The sequence below is a fragment of the Cotesia typhae genome, unplaced genomic scaffold (assembly GCF_013202065.1).
Source record: "Cotesia typhae breed Kobodo isofemale line unplaced genomic scaffold, CoteBio_Ctyphae contig_17, whole genome shotgun sequence".
NCBI classification, from domain to species: domain Eukaryota; kingdom Metazoa; phylum Arthropoda; class Insecta; order Hymenoptera; family Braconidae; genus Cotesia; species Cotesia typhae.
Window position 1 is genome coordinate 731,111 of NW_027423724.1, and position 14,451 is coordinate 745,561.

General features: G+C 36.4%; 1 protein-coding gene across 1 annotated transcript in view; it reads left to right on the plus strand.

The window, feature by feature from the left end:
• Ninac (STKc_myosinIII_N_like and MYSc_Myo21 domain-containing protein ninaC) overlaps positions 1-14,451 on the plus strand; it is a 1,002,000-nt gene that overhangs the window by 351,115 nt on the left and 636,434 nt on the right. The window lies entirely within an intron of this gene.

Consider the following 14,451-nt stretch of genomic DNA (forward strand, 5'->3'; position numbering starts at 1 on the left):
CGACTCGCCAGGGAGGTTTTGAAATTTCTGATAGCAGGTGTCGGCGGTGCTGACGGCGGCAGAGGCTCTCGGCGATGGCGTCACAGAATTTTTGTTGTCGGAATGACCAAAATTTTGTTCGAATTCTTGACTGCCTGGCAGTTGACAATTACAGCAATTTACGAGAGAAATTCTAGCGTCGACTGGATCGACTCTCAAAATAACAATTACTCAACAAAATAATTAAATTCACCACGTAAGCGGCTGAATTTTCGTAATAATAATAATTAATATTCGTTTTAACTTTATTTCGTAGCGTAACAACAAAAACTATCAGCGGTTCAACAGTGGCTTTTTCGGTGTCCGGCTCAGAATTGCTGGCTTTTCCGTTTTTCCAGCAACATGTGGTGGTTTCGCTAGCGCAGCTACAAAGCTGCGCGTCCAATCAGCCGTTGTGGGATAACTTTCCATAGTCGATGGTTGGTCGATTCCCAATTTAGTACTCCATTCGGCGTTCAGGTGGAGCCCTGGTGTGCTCTCTTTGCTTCCTCGTACTGTTATTCGTAAATTCCGATTCCGGGTTTCCCTCGTTGATCCCTGTCCCTCCCAGATGTCTCCCTGGTCGTTGATGGAAAACTGAACTGCGGGTTCGCCCCGTCGCTTTTGTCATTCGCTCTCTCTCTCACACACATTCATTGTTTACAAAGTAAATTTTTCTTTCGGACGCATCCATCCATACTCAATTTGATTTATTTGGCGCGGTTCGGCTTATTTTATTTACCTCGAGCTTCGCATTCTGACCGGAAACCACTTGGGGCGACACAGGCGCGTCGAATCTCAGCATTCCATCAGCTTGGCCAACATTCTAGACTAATTACGACTTAAAAAAAATAATCTCTAATATGAAATTTTAATGGTAAAAATTTCCCATGTCACATATATATATATATATATATATATATATATATATATATATATATATATATATATATATATATATATTGTGACATGGGAAATTTTTCGCATCTAGATTTCAAAATAGAGATTATTTTTTTTTGAGTATTATTTAGTCTAGAGTGTTGGCCAAGCTGATGGAATGCTGAGATTCGACGCGCCTGTGTCGCCCCAAGTGGTTTCCGGTCAGAATGCGAAGCTCGAGGTAAATAAAATAAGCCGAACCGCGCCAAATAAAATATTACTACGTATGGATGGATGTATCCGAACGAAATTTACAATGTATTTTATATAGAGTGAGAGAGAGAGAGAGAGTGAATGAGAAAAGCGACCAGGCGAACCCGCAATTCAGTTCGAAACCAACAACCAAGGAGACATCTGGTAGTAACAGCGAGCAACGAGGGAAATCCGGAATCGGAATCTACGAACGACTGGACGTTGAAGCGACGGGAGCACATCGAGGCTCCACCTGAACGCCGAAGGAAGAACTAAAGTGGGAAATCGACCAACCATCGACCATGGAAATTTATCCGGCAACGGCTGATTGGACGCGCAGCTTTTTAGCTGCGCTAGAAAAAAAAATACCTCATGTTGCCGGAAAACGAAAAGAAAAAAAATTCAATTCTGATCTGGACATCGTTCAAGCCATTTTGATATGCTGAAAGTTTTTTTTGTTATTAAATTATATTGCAAATTCAGCCGATTTGTTGTTAAATTTAATTATTTTGTAAATTGAGAATGTCGATCCCGCCGAAGTTAATTGTATTGTGTCATTGTCGTACACCAGACAGTCAAGGACAAATATCAAAACTTTTGATCTTCTGACAACGCCAATTCCATGGGAACGCCATCGCCGAGAACCTCTGCCGCCGTCAGCACAGCCGATACCGACTTCCTGGATTTTCCACACCGTGCCGAGAAGTCGACTGAACGGGGTAAGTCCGGTCGCAGTTTGTAATTGACCTGGGTGACTTCACCGCGATCCGTGATTAAGCCGAATTACAAGCTGTAAATGTTTATTTAATTTATTTTTTTTTTACGCTGAAAGTAATAAAGGATAACTAATTGTGATTTTGGATTTATATCCGAAAATAATTGTGTACCGAAATTGAACAATTGCGTTGTTGAATTACGGCTTCGGAGTGATGTCAGCCAGGTGTCCGGTGCCAACTTTTTTTTGTAATACGTTGTTGAGAGATATTGTGTACCGTTGTCGATTTGTTTTGGTAAAGGTTTGAGATTGCCTGCCGCATAGAATTGGCTCGACTCGAGGGCCATCTAAGAGCACCAATAGATACTATACCTCGAGCTTTGTTCCCATGTATTGCCCGACGGGTAACAACAGTTATCGACGGTCCTGTTATCCGCCGCGGATGATAACTGATTGACAGATTGTGCCATCGATAATCTACATACTACAGATCGATGCACTTGATAAATTCATTCCTCAATGCGAATGAAACTAAAATTTTTTTTGTTGTAATTGATTTGTCACTGATTTCTTGTGACCTACTGTATTAAATTCGTTATTTGTTAAGAAGGAAAATAATTTTTTTTTGGTTGTTAATTTGTTTGCGAGGCTCTTATTCGATTCGTTTGTTTACATTTTTTTATTGCGTACCAGCGATCTTGTTCGACTTCGAGTGCGATTAAATCCGTTACCGATTCCGATTGGTCTGATTTTTTCGATTTTAATCAAATTTTGAACCATTGATTAATTAAAATTTTTATTATTTTTTTTATAAATTCTAGATTTCGTCTCTTAAGAAAGGACAATAGAAACAATTTTTTTTTGTTAATTTTTTTATAAATTCAAAAATTTGTTTGTTAAGAAAAGAAAGGCGAAGACAATTATTTTTTTGTATTGATAAATTACAAATTTTGTTTGTTAAGAAAAAAAAAGTTAAGCGAAACAATTATTTTTTTTTGTATTGAGAAATTCAAAAATTTGTTGTTAAGAGAAGAAAATAGAAAACATTTTGTTGTTTTATTGATCATATTCAGATTTTGTGATACTAAGAATTGCTGAACCTGCATATTTGTTCAATCTAGTTATTGTTGATTAATAAACATAGTTGTAATAGTCCCTGCGCATTACTTGTTTATTTTTTTTTGTTGAACTGTCTCAATTTTTTTTTTTATTTTTATTCTCGTGTGATACAAAAATTCCGAATCGCTTTCTATACCCGCTCTACAATTTAGAATCTCTTCGACATTGACCTGCCGCCCAACGACGATCAACTGTTAACTCCGAACCGTGGAACGTAAAGTTCCTGGCGCCCAACAATCTACGAACCAGGTAAGCCAATATTTAGGTGGACCTCTTCGGCACTGTCGACGCCAGCACCATGAAGAAAAACCCATCATAATATATATATATATATATATATATATATATATATATATATATATATATATATATATATATATATATTGTGACGTTATTTTAACGACCGGGGTCTATTTAAAATGAACGTCACTAGCACCAACGAATTTTTGTAGTTTTAAGCTAATATTTCAGGGCCAAATACCATAGAAAATATAATTTTAAAGATTAAAGAAAATTGTTTTGTGAATTAAGTGAGTGTTGATGCCGAGTAACGAAGATATACACTACTGGAAAAAATTAAGGGATCAAAAAAAATTCCAAATTTTTCGGTAGTTTTCAACAGGCCGTAACTTTGAGAGAAATGGTCGTACAGGAAATAAAAATAAAGGAAATTGTAGCTCCAAGTATCTAGTTTTTGGATTAGACCTTCAAAATTTTATAGCCTCCACGGTTTCTGAGTAATCGTAGAAAAACCAGCAACAAAAAAATTCTCAAAATTTTTTTAGTTTTTTTTTTTGGTCTACGGGCGTGGAAAGAATTTTTTTAAAATTCTTTCCACTCATAATTTTTAAAAATGAGAAAAAAAATTGTTTTTTCGAGCTTTTTCCACATTTTTGTTCCAGAAAGTGCTTAAATTGAAAAAAAAAAAAAATTAAAAAAAAAAATTTTTTTTGAAATTTTTTCTCTTGAAAAGTTTAAGAAATCAATTACCGCCGGCATTAGCGTTATCCAAAGCGTACCACGTGGAGGTCGCGCGGTCGGATTTACGCTTGTGTGTGTGTGAGTGTGTGTGTGTGTGTGTGTGTGTGTGTGTGTGTGTGTGTGTGTGTGTGTGTGTGTGTGTGTGTGTGTGTGTGTGTGTGTGTGTGTGTGTGTGTGTGTGTGTGTGTGTGTGTGTGTGTGTGTGTGTGTGTGTGTGTGTGTGTGTGTGTGTGTGTGTGTGTGTGTGTGTGTGTGTGTGTGTGTGTGTGTGTGTGTGTGTGAGAGGTATTTCAGGAGAATTGAGACCCGGTGGCTCTTCAGTTCCACCGTATTTAATGACTCCAAACTCATTCTCTGAAGGTTTTTGTTGGTTCAATACCGGGTATTACCACCCCTGTTTTCAATAACGGCTCTCAATCGTTCAGCCATGTTTATGCAGACGGTAATTTGAGGCTGCGGAATGGTATTCCAAATGTGCTGAAGCGCGCGCTCCAAAGCAGCTAAGTTCTGCAAATTTGGATACTCTCTGCGCAACCGACGGCCCATTATGTCCCAAACGTGCTCTATGGGGTTGAGATCTGGACTCATTGCTGGGTGTCGCAACAATGTGATGTCATGCCGCTCAAAGAAGCGCCGGGTAATGTTGGCTGTGTGTGGACGTGCATTATCTTGCATCAATATGAACGACCTCAGATGTTGTCATCTGCGCAGAACAATGGGCCTTAAAATTTGGTCGATGTAACGTCTAGCTGTCAAATTTTCGCGTACAATTACCAAAGGTGTTCTCCAATTTCGTGAAACGCCACCCCACACCATAACTGATCCACCGCCGTAGGCAACGACTGGACGGACAAAGTTCTGGCGAAAACGTTCTCCACGACGGCGCCAAACGAGAGGACGTCGATCGTTGCCATACAGATTAAAACGAGACTCATCAGTGAATAAAACATTTGTCCATTCCCTCAAGTTCCAATTTCGATGATCGTAAGCATACGCTAAACGAGCTCGACGATGTCTTGCTGTCAACAGGGGTACACGATTAGGATGTCGTGCGTGTAACCCAGTTTCACGAAGACGGTTGATGATTGTTCGAGAGCAAATGTTTCGCACTCGATGCCGTCGTCGCTGTTGCTGTTGTTGTTGCTGTTGTCTGCGATTGGGGAAGTTTCGAGCGACAATATTCGCATTGACGAAAGGTTGTCGTCGAACTTCTCTAACAATTGTTCGATCATCGCGGGCATTAGTGACTCGATGGCGACCTTGTCCGGGGCGACGATGATATTGATTCGTCTCTTGGTATCTGGTATAAGCTCGAGATACGACAGATTGACTTACACCCATCCGGATAGCAACTGCATGTTGAGTGTAACCTTCGTCGATAAGAGTCACTAACCGAGCGACTTCCACCTCCGATAAATGTCGTCTAACCATGATTAAGAATTAAAAGTCAGAAATTTTCAATTTTGACCAAAAAATTAAAAAAATTTTTTTAGCGCAGAGGGATTAGTTTTGAAAAAACTGTTGAATGAAGCGATTTGCTAAGGATTCACAAAAAGAAAAGAAAAAAACTCCGAAAAGCGTATGAAAAAATCGAAATTCGATTGGGGTATTAACTTTTTTATTAATTTAATTAAAAGGAGATCAGTAGAATCAAGGAATGCAGCGGTGGAAAGGTGATAAAAATCATTGGGCGATGGTTTTTTGAGTTTCCTTAACTTGTTAAAAAAAAAATTTTTCCAAAAAAATTTTTTTTTAATTTTTTTTTCGAAAAAATTTTTTTTTTTTGAAAATTTTTTTTTTTTGAATTTTTTTTTTTTTGAAAATTTAAGCACTTTTTCGAACGAAAATGTGGAAAAAGCTCGAAAAAACCATTTTTTTTTCATTTTTAAAAATTATGAGCTTTTCAGAGCAAAAAACGTGATCCTTTAATTTTTTCAAAAATTCGATCAAGTGAAACATAAAAACGGCTGGCTGGATTAATTTGATTCTTTGTAGGGTTGTTATGGACATATTGAACTGTAAAAGGCACACTTAACATTAGTGGTTTCCTCAATATTTTCGATCCAGCGCTTGATTTTCCAAAAAACCACTAAAAGCCCTTTTTTCGTTGCATTTTCAAATTCATGTGACGGAAAGAAAAAATTTTTTTTCGAAAAAAAAATGGACAGTCGTTAAGGGGAATTCATTCAAGTTCTTGAAACTCACCTTTAACTTTCTGTGCGATCATTGGTTGCTGAGATATCGATAATCAAAGACAAAAAGATCCTTTTCCATTTGAAGACCGATATCTCAGCGAGGAGTGGACGTATCAGGATGTTTAAAAAAAGAAATTAAAGCTAAATGAACAAAGTTTCCGATCCTTATGGTGGTTAAGCTAAAAAAATTTTTTCGACGCCCGTAGACCGAAAAAAACAACTAAAAAAATTTTGAGAATTTTTTTGTTGCTGGTTTTTCTACGATTACTCAGAAACCGCGGAGGCTACAAAATTTTGAAGTTCTAATCCGAAAACTAGATACTTGGAGCTACAATTTCCTTTTTTTTTATTTCCTGTACGACTATTTCTCTCAAAGTTACGGCCTGTTGAAAACTACCAAAAAATTTGGAATTTTTTTTTGATCCCTTAATTTTTTCCAGTAGTGTAGTTTTAGAGTGAATTTAGAGAATTAATGTTTCAGTTGAGATTTTAGGATTTTTAAGAGTAGAGTCAGTTTTAGAGTCAAGTTGTGAAAAATATCAAGGTCAAGTCATTTAAGGGTTTTATTGAGTTGTTTTTGAGTTATTTTGAGTTTTGAGTTTTGGGGTTCGAATTTTGAGTTTTGAGTTTTGGATTTTGGATTTTGAGTTTTGAGTTTCGAGTTCTGAATTTTTAGTTTTGGGTTTTGAGGTTGCAGAGGACGTGGGTAAGTCAGCGTTACCGTGGAGCGGGACTATACGTCACCCGGCTTCGTTTGACGTTAGACACAAGTCTAACCCTTTGAGACTTCCAGGTGGAATGCCTAAGTCTGGTTGAGATGCCAGCGCTCCGACATAGAGGGACATGACGAAAGCATACGGGATCAGTTTGAGTTTTCGGTTTCGATTTTGCTAGTTTTGATAATTTCTAGCGAAAAAAAAAAATTATCCACTTTTGTTTAATGTTATGTTTACGTTTTGAGTTTCGATCCCAGCCGTAGTCAGTTCCTGGAGAGCATCCACCAAAGGATTATCCGTACTCAGAACCTTAATGGTTTGATTAAAGATTTAATATATTTGGGAATTGATTGATTATAGAGATTATAGTTGTGAGTGAGTCACGTTTAACGGTCGTGTTTTGGACTTCGTAGAGGACAGTCGCATTTGAGAGTTGCCGCTGGTCACTTCAGGTGATCGGACGTGCGTGGAGTTTCATTTCCAGGTTAAGGTTTCAGTCTTTTGCATTTTATTTTTAGGTCCAGATAAAAATACAGAGTTATCCAGTTGTTAAAAATAAAATAAAAGGTTACTCAGCATCGACATTGTTTTTATAAGGTATGAGATCGCTTTATTTATTGTAATTTGAGCGTTAATAATCGAGTTCTTGGTTATGAGATATTAGATAGCCGATTCTATAAAATATTTTTATGTTGTAAATAATTTAGAGTACGTTGACAGATTTATTTGAGAATATTGTTCAAGTTGTTTAGATTCATTTATTTATTTCGGATTGTTATTTTAAGATTTATTTATTTTATTTGTTTAATTTTATAAGATTAAGAGTCGGTAACATGACCATAGCGTTTCCTATTGTTAGTTATATCGTTCCGATAATTTTGTCGAAGTTATGTTCAAGTTTATTATTTATGTTAAAGTTTTTGTTAAATAAATAAGGATTTGGTTGAGCATAACATTTTTGGTGTTACGATTAAAGTCATTGCAATCATGGATTCACTCTCTAGTTGAATCACACCCTCTCTCCACAAACCAGCACACTGAGCAACCCCGAGGTATCCTGTTGTCTTTCCGATTGTTGGTTATTTGGTCCATATTTTATTAAGTTTTGTGTTTCCGGTTACTTTTACGTCTATTGGCTAGTTTGATAATTCCTAGCGAATAAAAATTATCTGATTACGTTTTCACTGGTTTGCTAATTCCAGTGATTAAAAATTACCGGGCGCCCTAAATTTATTGAGACCAGAAACCAAAAATCGGGAAGATACCGAAGTATAATTTAGAATTTTAGTAAGAAGTAAGTTCCCGTAAAACCCCAAGGAAAACCCGATTATAAATTGGCGATTCCCGCCAAAGTCTGGAAGCGGGGAACACTGTAGCGATCGAACACCTGGATCGACCTTAAAAATTCAGCGTTATAATATATATATATACAGGGTGTCTCAGAAGTCGTGAGCCACCGGACAGGGTGTGGTAGAAAATTGGATTCTGAATAGAAAAGTCCTTTACCATTTTTCGATCAGACCCATAGAAAAATTACTACAAATTTATGAAAATAGACCAATGAGGAGCGCGGTTTAGCGGCAGAACGGTAGGCGCAAGAGCGAGCGAGTGGAAGCGCGACAGGCAATGAGTGCGCGCTCGCTTGCACACGTGTGATATCATTGCTCAGTTATAGCGGGATGCCCGCATGCAATAATAATGATCAATGATACACCTGTAAATAAAAAAAAATTAATATTAGAAAAATCATCCCATAGACAGCCCCATAAAATAAAAAATGTGCGATTTTTTGATAATTAAAACTCAAATTTTCGGTGTCACCGAAAAATGAAAAAAAAAAAAGCCAACAGTCATATTCAATGATACCCCTGTAATTAAAAAAAAAAAAGAAAAGTTATAAAAGTACCCCATACACTCTGAGATACAGCCCCATAAAGCCAAAAATTTGCGATTATTTAATGATGAAATTCAAATGATCAGTGTGCACTTGAAGATAAAAAAAAATCAATAAAAATAATCAGTGACACTACTGTAGACCAAAAAAATTGAAAAAAATAAAAACTACCCCATAGACAGGGAGATACAGCCCCGTAAAGCCGAAAATTCGCGATTATTTAATAATGAAATTCAAATGATCAGAGTGCACTTGAAGTGAAAAAAAAAAGCAATAAAAATAATCAGTGACACTACAGTAGGAGAAGAAAATTTTTAAAAATAAAAAACTACCCCATAGACAGGGAGATACAGTCCCATAAAGCCAAAAATTGTGCGATAGTTCAATAATTAAAATAAAAATTTTCGAAGACTACTCAAAATTTCAAATAAAAATCTAGGACTAATAGTTAACTATACCCATAACAATCTGAAAAAATTAAAAATTACAAAAACCACCCCATAGACACTAAGATACAGCCTAATAAAGCCGAGTATTTCGGGATTATTTAACATAAAAATTAAAATATTCACAGTGCATTCGAAATAGAAAAAAAATACCAATCAAAATTATCAGTGGTACTTTTGACCATCAGACAAATTTAAAAAATTGTAAAAACACCCCATAGATACCGAAATATGACTTGATAACGCACAAAAATCGGGATTGCTTAGAAATTAAAATTCAAATTATTGGTGCCCATTGAAAATCAACAAAAGAAACCTTTTGTACTTATCGATTAAACTCCTGTGTATCGAAAAAAATTATTATTTAAAAAACCACCCCGCAAACTCCGAATTATGATCCCATTAAGCTGAAAATTTCTGATTTTTTAGTAATTAAAATGCTACTTCTCGGTGTCCGTTGAAAATAAATGAAAAGTATGAAAACTCATTTTCAGATATACTCTTGTAAGCAAAAAAAAAAATAAGATTTGAAAAAAACACCCCATTAACGGCGAGATAGGACCCCATAAATCCGCTAATTTGTGATTTGTTAGTAATTGAAATTGAAATTCTTGGTGTCCATTTAACAACAACAAGAGAAAATTATTGTACTTTTAAATTACACCCTTAAAAACATAAAAAAACTTAACTCTTGAAAATCCACCGCATAGACACTAACAAACATCCAAATAAAGCCAACAATTCGCGATTTTTCAATAATTAAAATTCAAATTTTCATATGACACCGAAAATTTCGATATCAATCCACAAAAAATCGATAAATCGCGGCTTTATGGAGGCGTATCTTGGGGTCTATGGGGTGAATTCTTGAATTTTGATATTTTCATTTATTAAAAAGAGTAAATTGGAAAGTGGAATGAGTTTATGCTCTTTATTTTAAGTGGACACCGAGAATTTCAATTTAAGTCAATTAAAAATCGACAAATAGCGACTGTATGGGGATGTATCTCGGTGTCTGTGGGGTAGATTCTAAAATTTTGATTTATTATTTTATAACATAGATAACATTAAAAAGTACAATAATTTTCTTTTGCTTATTTTGAGTAGACACCGAGAATTTCAATTTAAATCAATAAATAATCGGTTAGGAGTCTGGAAATTTTCTGTAGTGTGTACTTTATGATTTTCATGAGTTTTGTTCCTTAATCTTTAGTGGACACCGAGATTTGAATTTTGAACAGTCAACTTTCTGTCAATTTCATCAAAAAAAGCCTTTTATAGGGCTAGTGCTCGGTGTCCATGGGGTTGATTGATCGAATAGAAGTCTTCAAATTTTCTGTAGGGTGTACTCTATGATTTTAACAAGTTTTCATTCTTAATAGCCAGTGGACACTGAGGAATGATTTTTTAAAAGTCAAATTGCTGTCAATTTAGACGAAAAACAACACCTTTTATGAGGCTGTTACTCGGTGTCCATGGGGTTGATTAATCGATTACGACTCGAAAAATCTCCTGTAGGGAGTACCCTATGATTTTTACGAGTGTTATTCCTTAATCTCCAGTGGACACTGAGAATTGAATTTTTAAATGTTCAAATGCTTGTCAATTTAGACGGAAAAATCCTTTTATGAGGCTGTTACTCGGTGTCCATGCGGTGAATATATCAATTCTGGGTCTTAAAATCTTCAGTAGGGTGTACTCTATGATTTTTATGAGTTTTCTTCCTTAATCTTTAGTGGACACCGAGGAATGATTTTTGAAACGTCAAATTACTGTCAATTTAGACGAAAAAATCCTTTTATGCGGCTGTTTCTCGGTGTCCATGGGGTTGATTGATCGATTAGGAGTCTGCCAATTTTGTGTAGGGTCGACTTTATGATTTTTATAAGTTTTCATACTTAATCTCCACTGGACACCGAAAATTAAATTTTTAACAGTCGAATTTGTGTCAATTTAGTCGAGAAACACCGTTTTTGGGGCTGTTACTCGGTGTTTATTGGGTTGATTGATCGAGTAGGGTTCTTAAAATCTTTTGTAGGTTCTACTTTCTGATTTCAATAAGTTTTAGTCCTTAATCTCCTGTGGACACCGAGATGTGAATTTTGAACAGTCGATTTTCTTTCAATTTCATCAAAAAAAGCTTTTTATGGGGCTTGTACTCGGTATCCATGCGGTTGATTGATCGAATAGGAGTATTCAAATTTTATTTAAGATCTACTCTATGATTTAAACAAGTTTTCTTCCTGAATCTGCATTGGACACCGAGGAATGATTTTTTAAAATTCAAATTGCTGTCAATTTAGACGAAAAACGCCTTTTATGGGGCTGTTACTCGGTGTCTATGGGGTAAATCGATCAATTATGGGTCTAACAATCTTCTGTAGGGTGTACTCTATGATTTCCATGAGTTTTCGTCTTTTATCTCTAGTGGGCACCTAGAATTGAATTTTGAACAGTCGAGTTTCTGTCAATTAAGTCAAACAACGCCATTTATGGGGCTAGTGCTCGGTGTCCATAGCGTTGATTCTTCGATTAGGAGTCCGAAAATCATCTGTAGGGTGTACTCTATGATTTTTACAAGTGTTCTTCCTTAATCCCCAGTGGACGACGTGAATTCAATTTTTAAATGTTTAATTGATTTCAATTTAGACGTAAAACGCCTTTTAGGGGGCTGTTACTCGGTGTCTATGGGGTAAATCGATCAATTGTGGGTCCGAAAGTCTTCTGTAGCGTGTAGTCTATGATTTTCAGGAGTTTTCTTCCTTAATATCCATCGGACACCGAGATTTAAATTTTTAACAGTCGAGTTTCTATCAATTAAGTCAAACAACGCTTTTTATGGGACTGTAACTTGGTGTCGATGAGGTGGAATTTAAAATTTGATGTTTTTATTTCTTGACAAAGGCCAAATTCGATAGTAGGATAAGTTATTCGACTTATTTTGAGTGGACACCGAGAATTTCAAATTAAATTGACGAAAAATCGAGAAATCGCGGCTTCATGAGGGTGCATGACGGTGTCTATGGGGTAGATTTGGGATCTTTAATTTTTTTTCAATTAATAAGGGATGATTACAAAATGACATCAAGTTTCTTAAATTTATTTCGCGTTCACATATAGATATTACATTTCAATTTCTTAAATTTTCTAAGCTTGCGAGTTGATGGAGTTGAACCTCAGAATCTATGGCGTAGTTTTTCAATTTAATTTTTTTTTTTTTATTAAAAGGATTAATATTGAGATTCTTTCTATGTACTTCCTCTCAATTTTATTTAGACTGCGGTAATGTCAGTTTCATTACTGACAAATTCTGAATTCCAATGCTTATGAAGGAGTTTTTTGTGCTTCATGGGTTTGAACCTACAAAAAATCTACACACGATCTCCTAGACGTAGAAAAGGATCTTGAATCTTCAACTGCTCCAGATGATGTCGTTAAACAACACTAAAGACTGAAAATTCGCGAATGTACTAAGAATTATTTTTATAAATTACTTGAAATGCTTGTTTTGAGGTGTAAAAAAATTGTTTTAAGTTTATTTACAGTCACGTGAATATCGAGGTAGATATTCAGGTACTAAGAAATTTATTTATTTATTTATTAATTTCATTATTTTTGTTCCGGTCGATTCCGGTTCAGTGAGCTCATTTCAACAAGTGTTCAAAGATACCGCCGTTTTGTTGGATGCATAGTCGGCAACGCTTAATAAAGTTGCGACGGACTTCCTCCAGCATCTCGGCGGTTACTGTCGTCTGTGCGGCCATAATTCTTGCCATGGTCAGCATTTGATCTTCGGGTTCGTCAGCGTAGACTACGCCTTTTGAAATGACCCCACAAATAGAAATCGAGGGGCGTTAAATCCGGTGATCTTGGGGGCCATCTCTCCGGACCGTTCCTGCCGAGCCAGCGTTGCGGAAATCTCTGATTGAGAAAGTCGCTGACTTGCGCGCCATAGTGACATGGTGCTCCGTCGTGCTGGAACCACTCGGGATCCTCACCAGCTTCCTGAAGGAGATTCGGTAGGTCCTCTCTTAGGAATGTCAAATATTGGTCACTCTGTGAAATAAATAATATTACCATAAATTTAGAGTTTATGAAATGAAAATTTCCAGTAAAAAAAATAATGTCCCGAACTTGAATGCAAAATGAAAGTAATCGAAATGTTCTAAATAGAGAACTTGATTATTTATACTACATTAAATTGATTACACACTAAGTACATCATGTTCTAACACTACGATCCAGAAATTTTGATAAGAATATTATTGCTTGACTTACGTTCATTACATCGGGAAGAAGAAACAGTAGCACGTGATCTCCGATAATTCCACCCCACATATTAATTTTCCATTTATTTTGGAAGTTTCGGGCGACTGTTAACCGCGGATTTTCTTCGGAATAATGATGTACATTGTGCTGATTGAAGCACCCTTCACGAGTGAACAGTGATTCATCAGTCCACAACATATTCCGAAGAAAATCCGGATCGTCTTCATCTTTCCGAATCATCATTTGGCAAAAATGCAACCGCAACTCTCGATCTCCGCCCTCGAGATCTTGGACTTGTTGTTTGTGGTAGGGATGCAGTTTCTCCGTACGAGTAATTTTATTAATCATCGTACGAGAAACATGCAAACGCCTTTCAAGCCTCCACGTGCTTGTCCCTGGCTCAGCGTGAACAGCATCGATGACTCGCTCCTCGAGTTGAACCGTTCGAACGTCTCGAGGACGACCAGCACGCTCGATGCGGTTCAACCCAACATATCCCGATTCACGAGCTCTATTTACGAGCCGAGTTATTAGGCCGTGTGTCGGGAAACGTTGTCGATCGGGGAATCGCTCGCGGTACACGCGACAGGTCAAACGAGCGTTGCGTTGGCACTCACCGTAAAGGATGAGCATCTCGACGTAATCCGCATTAGAATAATTATCCATTACGATGTGGTCAAAACAAATAATTCATTAAGACTGACAGTCGACGATATTTTGTTTAGAAAATATAAAAAACAATGGAAAGCAATAAACAAAATCGAGCCGCTGTCGGTAGAAAGAGAGCAAAAATAATATGCAAAAGCTGCACAGGCATTGCTCGAAAATTAAAGTAATAAAAACAACAGGAATTTGAAAGAATTTATTAAATATCTTCGCCGCAAATTCGCTGATTTTTTATGACAAGAGTGGTTTAAGATGTTCATATAAAGCAATTACAGATTTAAAAATTTTTTTCAGGTCCAAA